The sequence below is a fragment of the Corvus kubaryi genome, unplaced genomic scaffold (genome assembly GCF_017639235.1).
Source record: "Corvus kubaryi isolate FWS band 111438036 unplaced genomic scaffold, C.kubaryi_AGA036_p1.0 76, whole genome shotgun sequence".
NCBI classification, from domain to species: domain Eukaryota; kingdom Metazoa; phylum Chordata; class Aves; order Passeriformes; family Corvidae; genus Corvus; species Corvus kubaryi.
Genome location: NW_024582063.1, coordinates 8525670 through 8543319, shown reverse-complemented (window position 1 = coordinate 8543319; position 17650 = coordinate 8525670). Strand labels below are relative to the sequence as shown.

Genomic DNA, 17650 nt, shown 5'->3' with positions numbered 1-17650 from the left:
AATTATCAGCAGAAAAAAAAGAGGAAAATGCTTTGTTGTTAAGAAAATTATGATGGGTGTATTTCCATAACCTGATTTGGTGAGATAAGGTGATCTACACCTACAATACTCAGGGATGAGCTCAGGGTGTCAGAACAGGTGGGTCTTTCTGCCCATACCACTAGCTCCTGGGACGGCCTTCAATGGGTCACTTATTTCCTTAGCATTCCTTAGCCTCCATATCCTCCGAACACACTCACCAAGCTGTTATGACACCTAATTAATTATTTTATAGTGGTGGCTCCTTTACCAGACCTGGGGATTCCTGATTCAAAAGTACCAGAAAAGTTCTAACCATTGTATTATTTTCAAGTGCAAAATCCTAATGACTTCAGCAGCTTTTCACTGCTCACTGGGCAGCCAGTGAGTGGCTGGAATTGACAGCTTCTGGCTGCCTTATTACCACTCGTGTATCTATGGAAATGGATGGCAGATCTGCAGAAACAACAAGAAAGTTTTTAAAATATTACTTTTCTCCATAGCAGAGAAACATAATCGGACTAGAAGACGTGCATTTCAAGAGAGGAATTCAAAGCACTTTCCATAATTTGTTCCTTTTCCACGTAACTCCTGTGAGCAAAGCAGAGAGCTGGGAGGGGACGTCGCAGCCCCACTATGACATGCAGCCAGGCCTGGGCCGGAGGAAATCAGCAGCTGCTCAGTAGCACGGCACTGCAGGAGGAGACAGGAAGTGCAGATAACAATGCCCAGTTGAAACCAGCGCCTCAATGGAATTATCTGGTGTGGAATTTGGCCCGGGCAGTGCACTTCGCACCCTGGCTCTTTGAAAAAGCCTTACTGCTGAGGTTTTTGCCCATCCATTCTGTAACATCAGGGAAGAAAAGTGAGTTTTAAACCAGCAGCAGCTGCAGAGGCACAACTGAGTAGCTCTGGCCACATAGCCAAGTGTTGGCTTTCAAACTCCAGGCCTGAAAGTCAGGTTTCAATTTATTTTTGTCTATATAGATATAGAGTTTGCGGAGCAAATGACAGTGAGGAATCTTCAAAACACAAACCATTCAAGCCATCCCTGGCATTAGGTTATACAAACTCTTCAGCCACCACCCCTTTATGTACTACAACACACCAACTGTGGAAATGAGAGAATAATTGAGTTTCCATGCTCTCCACCCCCTTCCCCAGTGCCATACTTCCTACAAGCCCTTCACAGCACAAGAGTGTACAAAAGATACCATCTTGTGTGCATCTTGTAGCATAATTGAATCAAGGTTGTTTAGCACTAATAAGGTCTCTCTGGAGCCCAGATGTTTGATTTATGCAGTGATATACAGGAGAAGGGCAGCCCAGCAGCAGACACTCTCAGCCACTGCCTTGGCCAGCGCACACAGAGCCCAGGGGTGATGCAGGTGCAGCTGCTACTGACCCAGGAGCTGCAAGCGATCAAACAGCTTCCCCTCATTATTGTAGCTCATCCACCAACACCCTTCCCTCAGCCCTGTCTCTCTGTATACACCACCAGACTCTTTCATGACTTCCTTTGTAGCTTTCCTTTACTAGTGCTGCTGCATGTTCAGTTTCTTTTGCCCTCCTGGTATTCTTCTCCTGTCTGAAAAATGATAACCCTTCATTTTCATTAGTTTACTTCTCTGTGTGATCACAGGCAATAAAGATGACACCCCAAATGTCATTATACCTTCAATACAATCAATTAATTTAACCCTCTGTAGGAGGATTAAATTAATTTTTCCCTGCACATGCAGTACTCACCACTTTTTTATTCATGCAATGCAAACTAGACACTTCATTCATAGAGGAGATTGTAAGGCTGCATCTAAGCTGAAGGACCCAGAATACTCCTTCAGGTCTTGATACAATCCCAGGCTGTACTCTGGTCTCTACAGAAAAGGAGAAGTCTGAGTGCTCAGCTGGACTGGACTCCTTGATCCAGGGGGCGAGTGTAACCCTGCATCCTGCCGTGGCCTGCTTAGACGCAACTACCCCTGAGCAGAAGAAAGAACAGGGATATAGGAGAAGGCTCTAAGCATGTATTACAGTAACAATTAAAGCTAGGATATCCACAACACCTGATTTTGATGAGCAAATCATCTGGAGTTCCAAACTTCCCTTCTTTGTAGCCTTTGATCCTGTTCCTGTGATGCTGGTGGATCACATTGATACCTCAGTGGGGCTACTCACATGGAGAAAAATGTGTCTCCGACTGTATTTGCCTACTTAGTAAAAGATTGGGAGTCCTTGCATTGAAAAGCTGTCACTCTTTATGTAAGCAGGAGGGAGAAGTTCTCAGTGGTCACCTTCAGCTTCTTAACAGAATCCCTCAGTTGCAACAGTGCTTGGCTCCTTTTCACATTTACCTTTGCATGTCGGAGACGATTGTCATAACACATTTTGGCTTCTGGATGACCACTGTGATGAAAGACGAAACAAAACCAGTTTGCTACATCAGTTCTAACTAGCACTACACGTGTGACTGATCACTACTGGAAAATCTGAAACTCAGATAAAATCACTAGGCTTTTTTTAACGCCTGAAATGAGCCATGTTGTAAAGGAAACCTGCAATAATGAGATAATACGAATTAAAAATAAATAGTTCGCATGTTTTCAAGCAAGCAAACAGCATGGAAGCACGGCTGAAACAGGTATTTAAGTCCTATATTTAAAGGTTTTTATTTTCTTGTGCTTAACCTGTGGTTTATTTGGAGGAATATGAGATTTTTTGTAATTAAATTTTGATATACTATATTTAGATCCAGAATCCTTGAATATTATCAAATTACAGGACACCAATTGTTACATAAAATATAATTCAGTGTTGATAACTATTTCCCAAAACATTTACCCAGCAGCCACAAAAGAAGCACATCAATTTCTACTGTATATCAAGAGAAACAAAGGCTTATGCTTAAAGAAGGAATTTTTAAATGCTGATGTCCAATATTAGTTAATAATACCAAGAGTAAGGGCATCAGAGAGATAACTGTTTCTAAGGTTAAAAATCATCCTAGATATACCAGACAATGAGAGGAAAAGTGACTTACTAACATTTGTGCTTGATGGTGTCTTCCTTTTCCTCCTCCAGCTGAAACTTGGGACAGCTGTTTGTCTTGAAATGCTGGAGTACAAGGACACAAAAAAAGGTCACAGGAAAACATCTCCTGTGCAAACTAGAAATAGGACTGTCCTCTTCTAGTTAAAAAATATTTATGTGAATGTCAGTCTCATGAAGGAAACAGGACTAACTGAAGTGGAAACAGGAGTCTCCTCCTCAGGCATAGATTAGGTGGTAGCGTCTTGCCAGGGTGACACTGGTGCTGCCTGGGATGAAGCATCCACCTACTCTGTGCCAGTGCCTTTGTCCACCCAACCTTTTCACTCTCCTCTTCCACATACTATGGAGATGTCCCCTTTGGTAACTATTTCCCGTCAGCTCCCACTTGCCTGATGTGCTTGTTCCTATACAGCACATTCAGAGGATTGCTGGGGTTGGAAGGGGCCTCTTGAAATGACCTGGACACACATCTCCTGCTCAATCATGGTCAGCTAGAGCATGTTGCCCAGGAATGTGTCCAGTTGGGTTTTGAGTAAGTCCAAAGCCGGATACTTCAAAACTTTGCTGGGCAACCTGTGCCAGTGTTTCAAAACCCTCACATGAACAAGAGTTTTTTCTTACGTTGGAATGGAGTTTCTTGCATTTCAGCATGTGCCTATTGTTTTTTCTTTTGTCACTTGACAACACTGAGAAGTGTCTGTGTCCCTCGTCTCTATTCCCCACCATCAGGGATACACACATTAACATGATCCCCCCTAACCTTCTCCAGGCCAAACAGTTCCAGCTGTCTCAGCTTCTCCGCTACAAGATAGATACTCCTGTTCCTTAATCATCATCTCGTTTGTCCACTAGACTTGTTCCAGTATGTTTATTTCTCCCTTTTACTGGAGACTCCAGAACTGGAGCCTTTCTTTTTACTTTTCACCTCTCCTGCTAAATTCAGCTCTGGCTTTGGCTTTCCTAAGCCCAACACTCCATTCTTGGACAGTGTCTCTCTATTCCTCACAGGCCACCTGTCCCTGCTTCCACCTCTTTTATTCTTCCTTTCCATGTTTGATTTTTAGCAGTTCATACTTACAGACCTTGCATAACCTTTGTTTGATTTCCTGCATGTCAGGACAGGTAATTTTTTGAGCAGATGACCTTAAATCAGCTCCTCTAGACCCCTTTTGTCTCGAGAGCTGTAGCCCACAGGATTTTTTGAAGCAAGCCTCTGAGCAGGCCAAATTGTGCTTTCTTGAAGCCCAGGGTTTTAATCTTGCTTTTTGCTGTTGTTCTTTTCCCTCTGGATCCTGAACTCTACCATTTTACAGTCTAATGTAAATGTAAGCAGCTAGTTACGCTCCAGCCTTCACCTATCCGATGTGTTTTTCCTTGGTTTTAGGTCTGAGGCTTAGCAAAGTGCCTTCCCTCATCAGCTCTTAAACTACATGTGTCAGGAAGTTGCCAGCAGTGTACTTCAGGAACCTCCTGGATTGCTTGTAACCTGCTGTGCTGCCCCTCTAGCAGATACCAGGGTGGTCAAGTCTCCCATGTGGACCAGAGCTTGCAATCATCAAGTTTCTTACCGTTTTCTGAAGAAGGCCTCATCTACCTCTTGATCATGCAGTCTGTAGCATCACAATGTTGCCCATGTTGGTTTGCCTGCTAATCCTGTCACATAGAGCTGTCCCTTCAGCCCTGTGGCACTGAATACAAGGTCCATTCTGTCCAACCTGCACCCTTACTTGTGCCTGTGCTTCCCGTCCCACTCCCACTGGTACCATATCTTTGCTACTGTTATGACTTCAGTGTTCCCCAGAAAGAGATGGAAGGAACTTTTGACCAAAAGCATCGTTCCCCCATCACTGATCTTGCCACTCTTCTCTCGTGTTCCTTTGTCATGTCCCCTCATGTTATACATTGAGATTAACCTATGGCTCCTTATGTTTACAGCTCTCCTCTTGCTTGCATCTCCAACTATCTCTTTCTAGCACTCCTCCTTTCCATCTTGGCCACACACCAGACTTATTGCCCAAGAAGCTTCCTCTCTCTGCCTTTATGTCCACAAGCATCTGTTTCTGGTTTCTTTCCCAGTGTTCTTTAGACTCCAGGACAACCTTCCAAGTTGGCTGTTCGCTGCAGATTCAAATGGCTCCTTAAAACACACTTCTGCAAGGCTTTTCTGAAATCAGCCCACCTCCCATCCTAACACTAACCTGCTGTCATGAGTCCTTACTCACATCCTTATCACAGGCCAATTCCAACACACCACTTTCTGAGATATTAAAGATTTACCATTTCCTTAGCAGGTAATGCAGACTTCATGTAAAGCTCTCCTTTGCCCCTGACCTCACTCACATTTGTTTTATAACAGCTTATACCCCTTTAACAACAGTGAAGTTATTTCTGGTTTGCACATTGTGACTTGTGATCAAAACCAGGCCTATTGCCTATCTCTAGATACAAAAAGAAATGGCCCACTGAAACATTGCACAGTACCTTATTCTTCAATATCTACCTTCAAAGCACACAATTCACCTACAAATTATTAAAACCAGGCTATAGCAGCATCCTAAAGGATCAAGAAGGACGATTAGGTTGGTCCTTACAACTCCAACAGTGATTAGCAACAGCCACCAGCACGCTGTAACTGCTTGTTGAGCTAGTGAGTCAGACAGCAATAAGGACTTTTAAGCAGCCAGCAAAAGCACTCAGATTCTTCTACAGGAGAAGTTTATTACAGAGCTCAGCATCTGTGTCTTGCAGCTGCCAAGTGTCCTCCATGTGTTGTTACAGCTGCTGATTCTGCTGTTAAGGAAGCGGGAGCAGAAGGATGAAAAGAGGCAGCGTCAGGAATGTTCAGTTGCTGTAAAACACTGCCAAGCAGATATTCACGTTATCTGTATGCAGAAACTAAGCCATCCAAACATGTGAGCTCACGGCTCTCTGCCGGCTGGTCTCACACTACAGAGAAATCATGTGACACAGCCACTAGACACTTTCCAAACTACTCCAAATACAGGATCTGCTGAAACCCTGAAGTAGCATGCCCAGCTATATCAGTTTTGTGACGTGATGTGCTGTGACTTGTGAGGACAGACAAGGAAAGAAGCAAGGGGCTTTGGAGAGGACCAAACCAAGGGGAAGCAAACTCGACCCTTCACCGGCAAGACAGTGCTCCTCAGTGTCAGTCCACTGCCACATTTTTAGTTTCCATCGCACTACAATTCCACATAATTCTACACAAATAATTCTGAAGTATACACGTTACTTCAGTAGCTCAGCCCCTACCTGGTGCACTAAGGACATGGTTGAATTACTAGAGGCCAAAACTAGGTCCTTTGTGTCTCAGTGGCTGTGGGCACGAGTTCCTTTCAGAGAAACCACACTGTCCTCCAGCAGTGAATGATAACAAATCACTGGTAATTTTGGAAGGCAAAAGACCACCAATGTGATCTTGGAACAGGGTATTGTGCTAGCCTTGAGCAGACACGCTTTCATTGCCAGACACATGCTAAAGGCTTTGGACAGTTTTCTTCAGTCTGTGCCAAACTTGTACTGACCCACAGGACCATTCACTGTAGGTAGGACCATAGGATGATTTGAGTCAGGGAGGACATCAGGAGGACATTTATTCCAAACCTCTTGCTCACACATAACTGTTCTCAAATGAACTTTTTCCTGTGTTCCCAGGTGTAAGCAAATGGCATTGATTTCACCCAGCCCACAGCAAGCAGCTCACCAGGCGTTTCTTACCCCACTGGGAGGTAAGATAATTTATTTGTGTGGGCCAGGTCTTCCTGCCAGGACTAGCACACACTGAGCACAGCTTTGTCAGAGAGAGCTAAGAAGACACTGAGAGATGTGTCTTCTGAGTGAAACTGAAAGATATGTTAGCAGCCCTGGTGTGCCTTGGGGATCTTGGGGTCCCTGAGTGCTCCCAGGTTCTCTCCTTGCACTCCTGTCTGTGGGCACCTGGGGAGTGCTGCCAGGGCCAGGCGGGGGTATCACATCTCCTATGAGAAACTGTGGCACTGGAAAGACCAGACAGTATAGACAATAGCCAGGGGGACTGCTCACATACCAGGGGTGAGGACACCCCAAAGGAAGTAGCGTTAGGTATCCACCAGCTCCTGCTTAAAGCAGCACATCTGGGAAGAGAAATAATTTTTAACAGGAGATACGAAACTGAGATCAATATTAAGTCCATGACACTTTTCATAGGAGTAAAGAAATTGGTGTATTTGAGTTACTAGGTGTTGTTCGTCCAAGGGTTATTTAAAATAAAGGAGGAGGCATAAAGGTTTTTTAATGGCTGTGTGGAAACCTGAGCTATGTGGTTGTATAAGTGTGTGTGGCCATAAGAAAAGGTGAAGGACACTGTGAAAATACTATTTTTTTTTTTTTAAGTATTTATGCAAGAGGAAGCTTCTAGTTTGTTTCTATAGCTGCTCTTTGAAGCAAAGGAATTTGTATATTGCATCAGGCAGTATCATATTAGGAAATGTTTTTAACAGTGTTTAGTGATTGAAAGTAAGATACAATAGCTTTATGACAAAGAAGCTTATGATGAAGGTCCTTTGTAATAGCTTTTATATTACTGTAAATCATGATGCTTATGGTTTACTTTTTATTAATTCAAATGAAGTGCAAATCAAATGACAGATGACAGCCTATCAACAGGTTAGTTTAAACAGCTGAATATTATTTTACTTTATATATATTTCAGCTTTTAACAGGATTTTTAATTGTAAATAGTTTTGAGGTTTTTATCCATGTAATATGGCTGGAAGGCTGCAAGATGAGAGCAATATTTAATTCACGCTTGTAAGATATGGGTGTTTGGAACCCATTAGAAATTGACTTTTTGTTCTCCCTTTTAATTTTGATTCTTTCATCAGAGATGCCAAGACTAATGCTGTCATGACAGATGGAGAGAGCTCATAGAGACATTGTACAAAAATTACTGGAGCAATGTGTCATTACCATGTAGTACCTTCAAAATGTCACAACGAAAGTAAAATTCATTGTGGAACAGGGCTCTTCCTTCAGGGACAAGGCTTCTTTTAGGAATAATTCCTCTCTTAGGCACTGGAAAGCATCATACCAGTCTCATTTGCACCATAAACAATGCGATATACATATGCTACAGACCTGTTCAAAATCACAAAGCCACTCACTAAGAGAGAACCTGCTCTCACTTGTCACCTATGTAATTCTAGGTGTCATTGACCTACTTCAGTTATTCCAGATTGTTCCAACTCTCTTGTATTTAATTTGGTAATACAGTTGATCAAATAATGCTAGTTGTGTCAGCCTCATATCAGTTATTTACTATAAATATGTAGTTATTAACTATTTACTTCAATAGCAGCGTGGCCAGCAGGTTGAGGAAGGTGATTCTCCCCCTCTACTCTGCTCTCGTGAAACCTCACCCAGAGTGCTGCATCCTGCTCTGGGGTCTCCAGCATGGGAGGGACATGGACCTGCTGGAGCAAGTCCATGGGAGGACCACAACAATGGCCAGAGGGCTGGAGCACCTCTGCTATGCAGACAGGCTGACAGAGCTGGGGCTGTTCAGCCTGGAGAAGAGAAGGCTTTCGGGAGACCTTATCACACCTTCCAGCAGTTAAAGGGGGCTACAAGAGAGCTGGAGAAGGACTTTTCACATGTAGTAATAGGACAAGGGGGAATGGCCTTAAGGTGAAGGAGGGTAGGTTTGGATTAGAGATTAGGAAGAAATTCTTTACTGTGAGGGTGGCGAGGCACTGGAACAGATTGCCCAGAGAAGTTATGGATGCCCCATCCCTGGAAGTGTTCAAAACCAGGCTGGATGGGGCTCTGAGCAATCTGGTCTAGTGGAAGGTATCCCTGCCCATGGCAGCAGAGTTGGAACTAAATGGTCTTTAAGGTCCCTTCAAACCCAAACCATTCTATGGTTCTACAATAACTTGTACACTGTCAGTGGCAGTAACCCACGCTAATTTCTGAAAAACCACAGGAATATAGCAAAACTTTTCTGTGTGGAGAAAAGCCCCTGATTAATCTGAGTAGAAGAAATGAGGTACTCTTTAAAAAGTGTGTAGGTCAACAATTTTGGCTAGAGCAGTTGGCCCTCGCAGCAGAGTGCTGTAATGGCTCAGCATAAAAAAACAGGGAAAAATTACGCAAGCTGTATTAAAACACTGCCTTTAGTTTCAAAGTAAAGCATCAGAAGTGACAACATTTAAAAGATGACATAGTTCCACTCACAAGTCAGAAGGTTACATTTCTTATTCTACCTTCATGGCTTTTTGTCCATGGAATTCTGTAATGGTTTTGCTGTCAGTGGCATTAAAAAGTGTCTCTAAGAGAAAGCACTGTTTTGTTATGTGTGTCTTTCCAGCTGTACAGAACTTTGTTAGCTGTGAATGAAAATGAATTTGCAGTAGCTATTGACACATTTGAAAACGAACTCCAGAGCCAGATTAAAAACCACTGAGATTCTTACCCAGAATACAGATAGAAGCAGTGCAATGTTTTGTGGGACACATTGTCCCCGACCCTAGAGGTATCTATCTGGCTCTTGGGAAGGTCAAGCTCTTTGTCTACTTAGGCTTGATCCAGAGTCACTGAAACTGATGGCAGAACTCTCACTCCCAAGAGCTGGATCAGAAAGAAGACCATCTGCCTTTTTGTTAAAATTGTGTGAGGGAATGCAAACAGTGATACTGTATGCAGTGGTACTGGTGCTTTCCCCAAGAAACCAGATGGAAACCACAAGCTTATTTCACACTGCCCAACCTTCACATGAAAGTAGCTATCAGTTGCTCCCACTGCTAATTTAGAGCTAAATGACTTTGGATCGCGTTACTAATCAAGTGCCTTCCACCTCCCTCTCCCTTGGTGAATGATAGAATACTTGATTCCTTTAAAAAGATTGAGGTATTCAAGAAATTCAGCCATTTCTGAAGTTTCAAAGCCTCCACATCCAAACATCGAGACACCACGGTTGGTTAGGTGATGTGCAACATGCAGAATCCTTATCTGTCAAAAATGACATGTGGAAGAAGGGAAAGCAAAACCAGGTGAAAAAGTAGATCACCATGAGAGACATACAGTCCAAAACTCCTTCCATATTTGCAGCTACTGACAAAAAAAAAAAGAGATAATTACAACTTTGCCATAAAAATTGCAAAAGTAAACGAAGAGTAGAGTCATGCGGTCCTTCAAATACAAACTATCCATTTAGAAGGACCAGAGGCTTTTTTCCACATCAGCTGGTGCAAAGGACCCAAAATTTGCACCAAAGAGATTTACTGTCCATTTCTTTCCCCTACAGACTTTCATAAAGACAATGACAAGTCCAGAGGAACAATAGTACGTCAGGATGTTCCAGTGACTGGGGAATAAATTCAGAGTGAGGTAGTCAGTGGAAGACTGTGAGGAAGCACTACAAAGATTACACTGTTAAACTTAAAGGCTCAATCTTTCATGGTGTTGAACATTTTCTGAGAGCTGCAGTGTTTCTGTCCCTAATGAAAATGCACAGCGCTAACGAGAATGAGGCAATAAGTTCTCCTGGTGTGGTTGGTCACTCAAGGAGAAACAGAAAAAGCATCTGCTCCCTGATTGTTCAGAAACTCTGCATTCTTTACTTCAGACACCAGAGAAACTGTTCAGAGATAAGTAAGCTCTCGGACTCTGCCTGCTGTTGAAAGGCACACACATACCCTTGCATATCTCTATCATATTATTTGGGCATGGGAGAAAAGGACCCCTCTTTGGAAATCTATTCAGCTGTCAGATCAGCCCCTTTATCTGGTTTCATACCGTTAGCTGAGAAGACAAGGATCCCCCTATCAACCCAATTTGGTGTTAACCGATTCAGCTTTCATCAGATTTTTTTTCTGAGCTCAGAAGAAACCTGAAAGCCAGATCTTTTGGGGCTTTCCAAATGAGGACCAAAAAATCTCACTTGGCAAAACACTTTGTGTAGGGATGTATTCATATGTGCAGAAATGTCCCCATAAGTGAAATGATACCATGAAGTGAAATGGTGGGTGCAAAATGAATGGCCTGGGCTATGCGCACAAGGCAGCACAATTACAACGCTCTGTTCTGGATTTAAAACCTGCCTTCCAGTCCTAACAGGCTTCTTTGGTGAGGACAATGAAAAGAGCTACAAGTGTATTTATTTGTACTTATCTGATCCCTCAAATTACTAATAGCCAGAGGAAGAGCTAGTTAGGTAAACAGCATCATTTTCTTTTGGTTCATAAATTAATTAGTGCTACCTTGAACACAGCTAAGGAATTGTTGCAGCTTTGATACTTAGATTCCAGTTGTAGGTTTAAAGATATTCTTCTTCCAGCAGGGGCCCTGGAGACTTGTGCAGTAACGCATTACTAACCATGAGTAAGGATGCAAGGATCTGGACTTAAGCTAACAGAAGTGATGATGTGTGAAAGGCTTCTGCTTCATTTTGACATGGTGATACAAGGGATAGGCAGATTTTGGGACAGACCATCTTTATCTGTCTGACAGTCTAGGGATTTAAGCTGTGTCTATCACTCTGGCATTTCTGTGTGCTCAGACAGCATCTGCAGGAAACATTCCCAATTATTCTCAAAGTGAAGTGGTCAGGGATGGTTATCCCAAGAGGGACACCCAGAAGAGCTTCATTTCTTTTACAGAGGAGGTACTTGGGGGGGGGGGGAGGGGGGAGGAGGGGCAGAGAAAAGGGCATTAGAGAAAAATGCAATCCTGATGTAGAAGTTAGTGCAGACTCTCCACTTGGAGAACCTTAAAAGGAATTGCACTCATTACCCACTGGACCCTCAAATGAGCCACCCTGCCTTGGCAGCTAAAAATGGTGCCCTGCAAGGAATCCTACTTAAAGAGATTTCCCTGGATGCATAGCCCCACCTTACACCACTTCATGCATGCAAAGAAAGGCTGTACCCCTCTCTGCCCAAGACATACCGTGTCTCTCATGCTGCCCTGCGTACTTGGAGCCAGGGAGACTTGGCTACTCTGCCAAAACCCCAAATAATCCACAAGGAAAAGATTCCCATATGTCCTTCACAGAGCAAATGCATCCCAGGCATGCTAGAGTCACCTGGTTGGTCAGTACTCACTTCAACCATGCTGCTAGTGTGAAATCTTGATTTTTCACCCAAAGAAAGAAATTTTACCATGCATTTTTTACATCAGGCTAAGGTTTGAACCTCTCTACCTTAACAGAGTCTCTGTAACATCCAATTTTTATGGGTACCTGAAGAGTCTTTCCAGATTACTAATGTTCTCTGGTTCTTTAGATGTACATTGCAAGCATCACAAACATATTTTTATTGGTATTTGATAGCTGCTTCATTTGCCAAGTACTCATATTGAATTTATTGAAGGCTATTTCTGAGTGATATAAATGTGGGAAATCCTTTTTGTTGAGACATGGCATTAATCATGTTAGTGCCTAGATCTCCATGCCCTTAGACCAACAAGATATAGTGCTTCAGTGTCTACAGCCAGCTCCCAAAAATACACTATCTTCTGACTGATATAATGCCTCAGAAGAGATGGGGTAACCTGGTTCTTTAACGATCCATGGCCACTTCAGCATTCTCTCTTCCTTTCCCCCTCGTATTGCCTACACCTTTGCATGTTTAAGAATGAATGTGTGGAGTGACATGGGAACAGCCTCATGCTGCATGTCAATACAACTCACAGCAGTGGCAGCAGGGATGCCAGTGCAGGTCAGGATCAAATGAAGGCATTGCTTAGCATTTATGTGAGTGTATTCCCAGATTAGAAGCAAACAGCACTCTCAGTAATCTCCATTAGTGACAGCCAGGTCTGTCTCCTGCTATCCACAATCATACACCACAAAAAGAAGGGTGGCACGCAACCTCCACGTGAGCATCCTGTTTCTTTATGTAATCATGACCTCGACTCCATAGGAAAAAGGGGCTTAGCCCACCCACTTTGGTCATGCATTCTCCTGCCTTACAGCGTGGCATTTAATCAGCAGGGATGATACAGGTGCACCACCAGAGTGTCTTGGTGCTGGATGTTAGACCTTGATTATGGCAAAGACTATTTCAACAAGCCCCATGTCTTGGAGGTGCACCCAACATCTGCTGCAAAGGAGACACATCAAATCATAAGACATCATATCATATCATATCATATCATATCAATCATATCATATTGTATCATATTTTATAGGACAGAATCACATAATCTCTCAAGTGTATGTCTTATATTTGCAAACTTATTAGCAGTCTGTTCTGCTTTTCCCATGTTTGTTAATCTGCATGGACACTCAGTGCATGAGAGACTAGAGGTTTAATTATTGAGTCACGGACTCTTTTCTTTACCTATGTCTATGAAAGTAGGTCTATTGGGATCCAGCTGAACCTCACTCAGTCTGTCTCTGGTCTCTCTCACTCATCCTCCCTTTGTCTCACTTGTTCTGCTACAGATCTAAAACCACTAATTTGTCTACCAAACACCTGGTGGGTTCATCCCAGGCCCACCATTAATCAGAGTAAGTGACAAGAGTAAGCTAATTAAGTGCAAATAAATCACCCAGAAATCGCTCCCCACACTGCTGCAACTACAATTTTTACAAATATTGTTCTTTTAAGACTTCACTGACTTGATCTGGTGCTTGGGAAAAATCTGTCTGGATAAGACCTGCCAACATGATGACTAGGAAGTGACAGGGCTGCCACATCCTGCATCCGAGCGATGCGATGCACCATGCAGTTGACCTGCACATGTACAGCAAGTGCGACAAGTTCCAGAACCATGGACTCTTGGAACAAGTCATCTCTGTAACACTTTTGCAAAGATTTTGATGCCTGCAGGAATGTTCTTTCCTGTTGGATTTCCAGGCTAATCACACAAAACTGCTAGGCAATACATTACACTTAAAAGCACTGCTCTGTCGCTAAAATTTTTAGGCCAGGAAGGTCATGTCTGATCATCTTTCCAAGGAAAAATTCCCTATTTTATTACTCCACTGGTGAAAAACATCAGAAATAGTCAAGCATGTGTCATTAAATCTCTTCTGTTTCACACTGTTGTGTGCCTGGCCCCCTGCAGCACAGTGGGAACTGGACTGGTTTCTGCAAAAGATTTGACCACTGAACACAGGGGAGAGCATGGGTCCTAGCACTGAGAGTAGCTCTCTCCAGACCAGTCCAATGCTAATCCCACCAGTAAGTAGGCCAATTTGTGCCAAATACAGTTTTTCCTCTCCTGTGTCGAGACCACCCACCCAGCAGGCACCGTGCTACGACAGGAAGAGTTTAACCTCAGCTAATGGCAACCAGAAAGCAACAGACTCATTTTCTTATTGCCAGTCTTCTTAGGACTGAATAGGCAATTATTTTCTTGAGACTGCTTCTGTGTACTAAATTACATGGACTATCTCCAAAGAGCAGTGACAACTCAGTAAGTTGGGTGTAAGCTGGCTTACCTCTCTCGCCAACCCACAAACTGCTCTCAGTAACCCCGCAGTGGTGTTGACAGACTCCCGAAATAGCCATGAACAGTGTTTTCTTACTAGAAGTCAGGTCTGGGTCGTATCAGTGGGGGAGGTGAATTAAAAATGACAAGGGGAGCCATTCCGAGGGGTCTCATCCCTCTCCACACTCAGTACCCAAAGGTGGCACTGAACCGTGCCCCCCATGCAGCCCCTTGTAAACATGAGTGATCCCTTTTAAAGCTGGAACTGGGGGTGCCTGGCACCTTTTGTGCTTCCTGCTTCTCTAATATTTCTCCTCACATTCCTTCACTGCCAAATGAATGGCATGACTTTCTCAATGTTTTCTTTTTCCCAACACTTTCTTACAATTTTCATTTAATTTTACTGCAAGGGCACCAATCCTAGTTTATGTCATAATAGATGGACAACAATGGTGCAGTTTAACTAAAATAACATGCTAAACAGTGCTACATGTTGTCGGAGTCATGATGGATAAAATGTGGAGTGTTTTGGTGGTTTATATCTTCAAAGAAGAGCTGGCAAGTGTACAATGTGACAAATGTATTTAAGAATCTATGCCATTCAAATGATACTGCCACATGTCTGTTTGGGATTTTTGCCGTCTAAATGTGGGAATATGGGCACAGATTCACTTGCATACTGTGTTCTTCTAACATAAAGTGTCGGCATCTCCGAGGGTGTGTCGGTGGCACCCGATGTCACCAGGCACATGCTGCAAAGGAGACAGCCGAAATAAGTGTACATTTTGTGTGCCAGGCAGTCTTCATTTGTTTACTTCATGCAAAAAGGAGGGGATGGTGCTCAAAATATTCTCACTGTAAATTTTTTATCAGCATGTGGAAGAGAAAAATGTATCATTTGCATTTCAAGGCATTGTGAGTCCCTATCCTAGCTGAAGTCATCGGCATTTATGATACAAAGAGACCAGCTCCTGACGTGAGCGACAATGATGTAAAAAGCCCCACTAATTCACGTCATCTTGACTGAGTTATTTTGCATTTACACCAGTTTCACTAAGATGGAAACTGGCTCGTGGTCTTTACACATATACATTTTGTGTCTTTTTCTCCTACTGTTTGTCACAATAAGCCACCTCCTTTGTTTATTATTTTTCATTTGTGCAATGTATTCATATTCTGAGAGTCCATCTGCTAAAAGTATCCTATTTAAAAGAAGATGGCATCATTAGCTACCCTCTCTCGCTATAAAGAAAGGAGCAGTTCCCATATTTTTACCCAGTTCAGTGGCTCAGTGGATGCACTAATCTTGCTGAACACTTCAGTTTAGATGGTATATCAATGAGGCATTCAAACAGAGCAGTTTATACACAAAAATTCTGTCTGCTTTGTAAAAGATTATCCTTTTATAAACACTCTGCGGAAAACATAAAAGCAAATAGGGGACAGCACATAGGACAGGAAAGATGTTAGAAGGGAGATTAATACTGAATGGGTCGAAATGAATGGTGCTTACCAAAACGAGGTCCAGATACTTTGGCTGCAGTGAAACATAAATAATGGGAATGACACATCGTTTATTCGGGATAATGAGTTGATCCGAAGTAGGGGCCTAGAACAAGAGATTAAAGATTAAATATCCATCTCCTGATGAATATCAGTAGCAAACTTTAACCTTTTCCTTCCAAAAGCACAATTTCTTTGAACAATCATGTCAGCACAACACAGTGAAGAAATGGGCTAAAGCAAACTTAAATCACATCCTTATTCTTATCCTGAAAGAAAACATTGCTTCATATTTTAAGACACAGTATTTTATTTTTATTTCCAGGCTTGCAACTCTTTCAGAATAATTATATGAGAACACAAAGATTTTGCTTGATTTTTTGTATTAGAAAAATCTGGCTTTAGCATTTATTGCTTACATTTTAGTTCTCTGCAATAATTGAAGAAAGAACATGCCCATCCTGAACATTCACTTGGGTGGAGAGATAATGACAAAAAGCAGCCTGCTGGAAAAGCACAGCATACCACATGCCGAATTAGAGTCTTGAATGCAAGGAGGACTTGGAAGATGTCACAAGCTTTGGATCAGGAAGGGCTGGAAGTGTAGTGAAGGGGGGAAAGGCACAGACAACTGGGGACAGCAGGCTGACTGTACTGCAGTGCTGGCAACCCGTCCAAGCTGGTCAATTAGTGGTACTTCTAGCTCAAGATGCTGTACTGCAACTGAGGCAGAAGACATAGGACAAGCGGGAATCTGGATAGCTGTGGCTTGCCCAGAACTTGGAACAGAGCAGCTGCTGGATGCATGCAGCCAGCCAAGCCCTGCATTGTGGTTTTGTCGCTGATGGCTGCCTCCTGCAAGAGGGATAAAACTGGGGAGAGAGGGAGGAGGGAGGAGGGGGCGAGACTTTCAAATGACATTTAGAAAACAGCCAAGCTAGAATGCAGGAGCGAGTTCAGCATGCTCTCACCTGCTTCGTGGAAAGGGGTTCATGAGCAAAAGGAGTTTGTGGTGTCATTCCACTCTCTAGGGAATGTGCTGTCCCAGTGCCAAACCAGCACGCATGTACAGCTGGCAGTTTCTCTGCAGAAGAAGCCTTGTACTGGAAGCTCTGGAAAAGTATCTATTTTTTCTTGGTAAATATTTGCATGCAAAACCAGATATTCCCATAGGTTTTTGTGAGGCTCTGCAAACTTGTTAAAGGGAAGGATTTTTGGATTTGTGCTGGGGTAGTGTGCATGCATAGACACGCAGTTCCAGTGAGGACACGGTCCTGGGGGATGAGCTCACTGAAATGGTGTCTTGAAGGACACTGAACACCTTTCAGACAGCAAGCCTCACATTTTGCAAAATTCACATTTTGGCAACAGAACGAAAATATTGCCATTTTGCACTGTCCCTTTACACTGTGAATTTAGATGGGACTTGATGTGTTTCCCTCTCCTCTTGGGTCAGAGGTGTGAGTCTTCTCAAGCATCTTTCCTCATAGGCTGTCCTGTATCACTCCACTGCCTTCATCCTAAAACCTCCTGAAGACCTTGTGAAAAACCTCCTGAAACCTCCTGCTGCTGTATCACAGTTAATACAGAGAGAATAGGACCACAAGGTCAAATAAATGCAAGGGAAGGAGGAGCACTTGCG

General features: G+C 43.1%; 1 long non-coding RNA gene across 1 annotated transcript; it reads right to left on the bottom strand.

The window, feature by feature from the left end:
• Positions 1-1071: 1071 nt before the first annotated feature.
• Positions 1072-16109, bottom strand: LOC121675917. Its single transcript, XR_006020280.1, has 3 exons — positions 16019-16109; positions 3063-3132; positions 1072-2424 (listed from the first exon to the last, which is right to left on the bottom strand). It is a non-coding gene; the product is annotated as an uncharacterized LOC121675917 (long non-coding RNA).
• Between the last annotated feature and the right edge of the window lie 1541 nt (positions 16110-17650).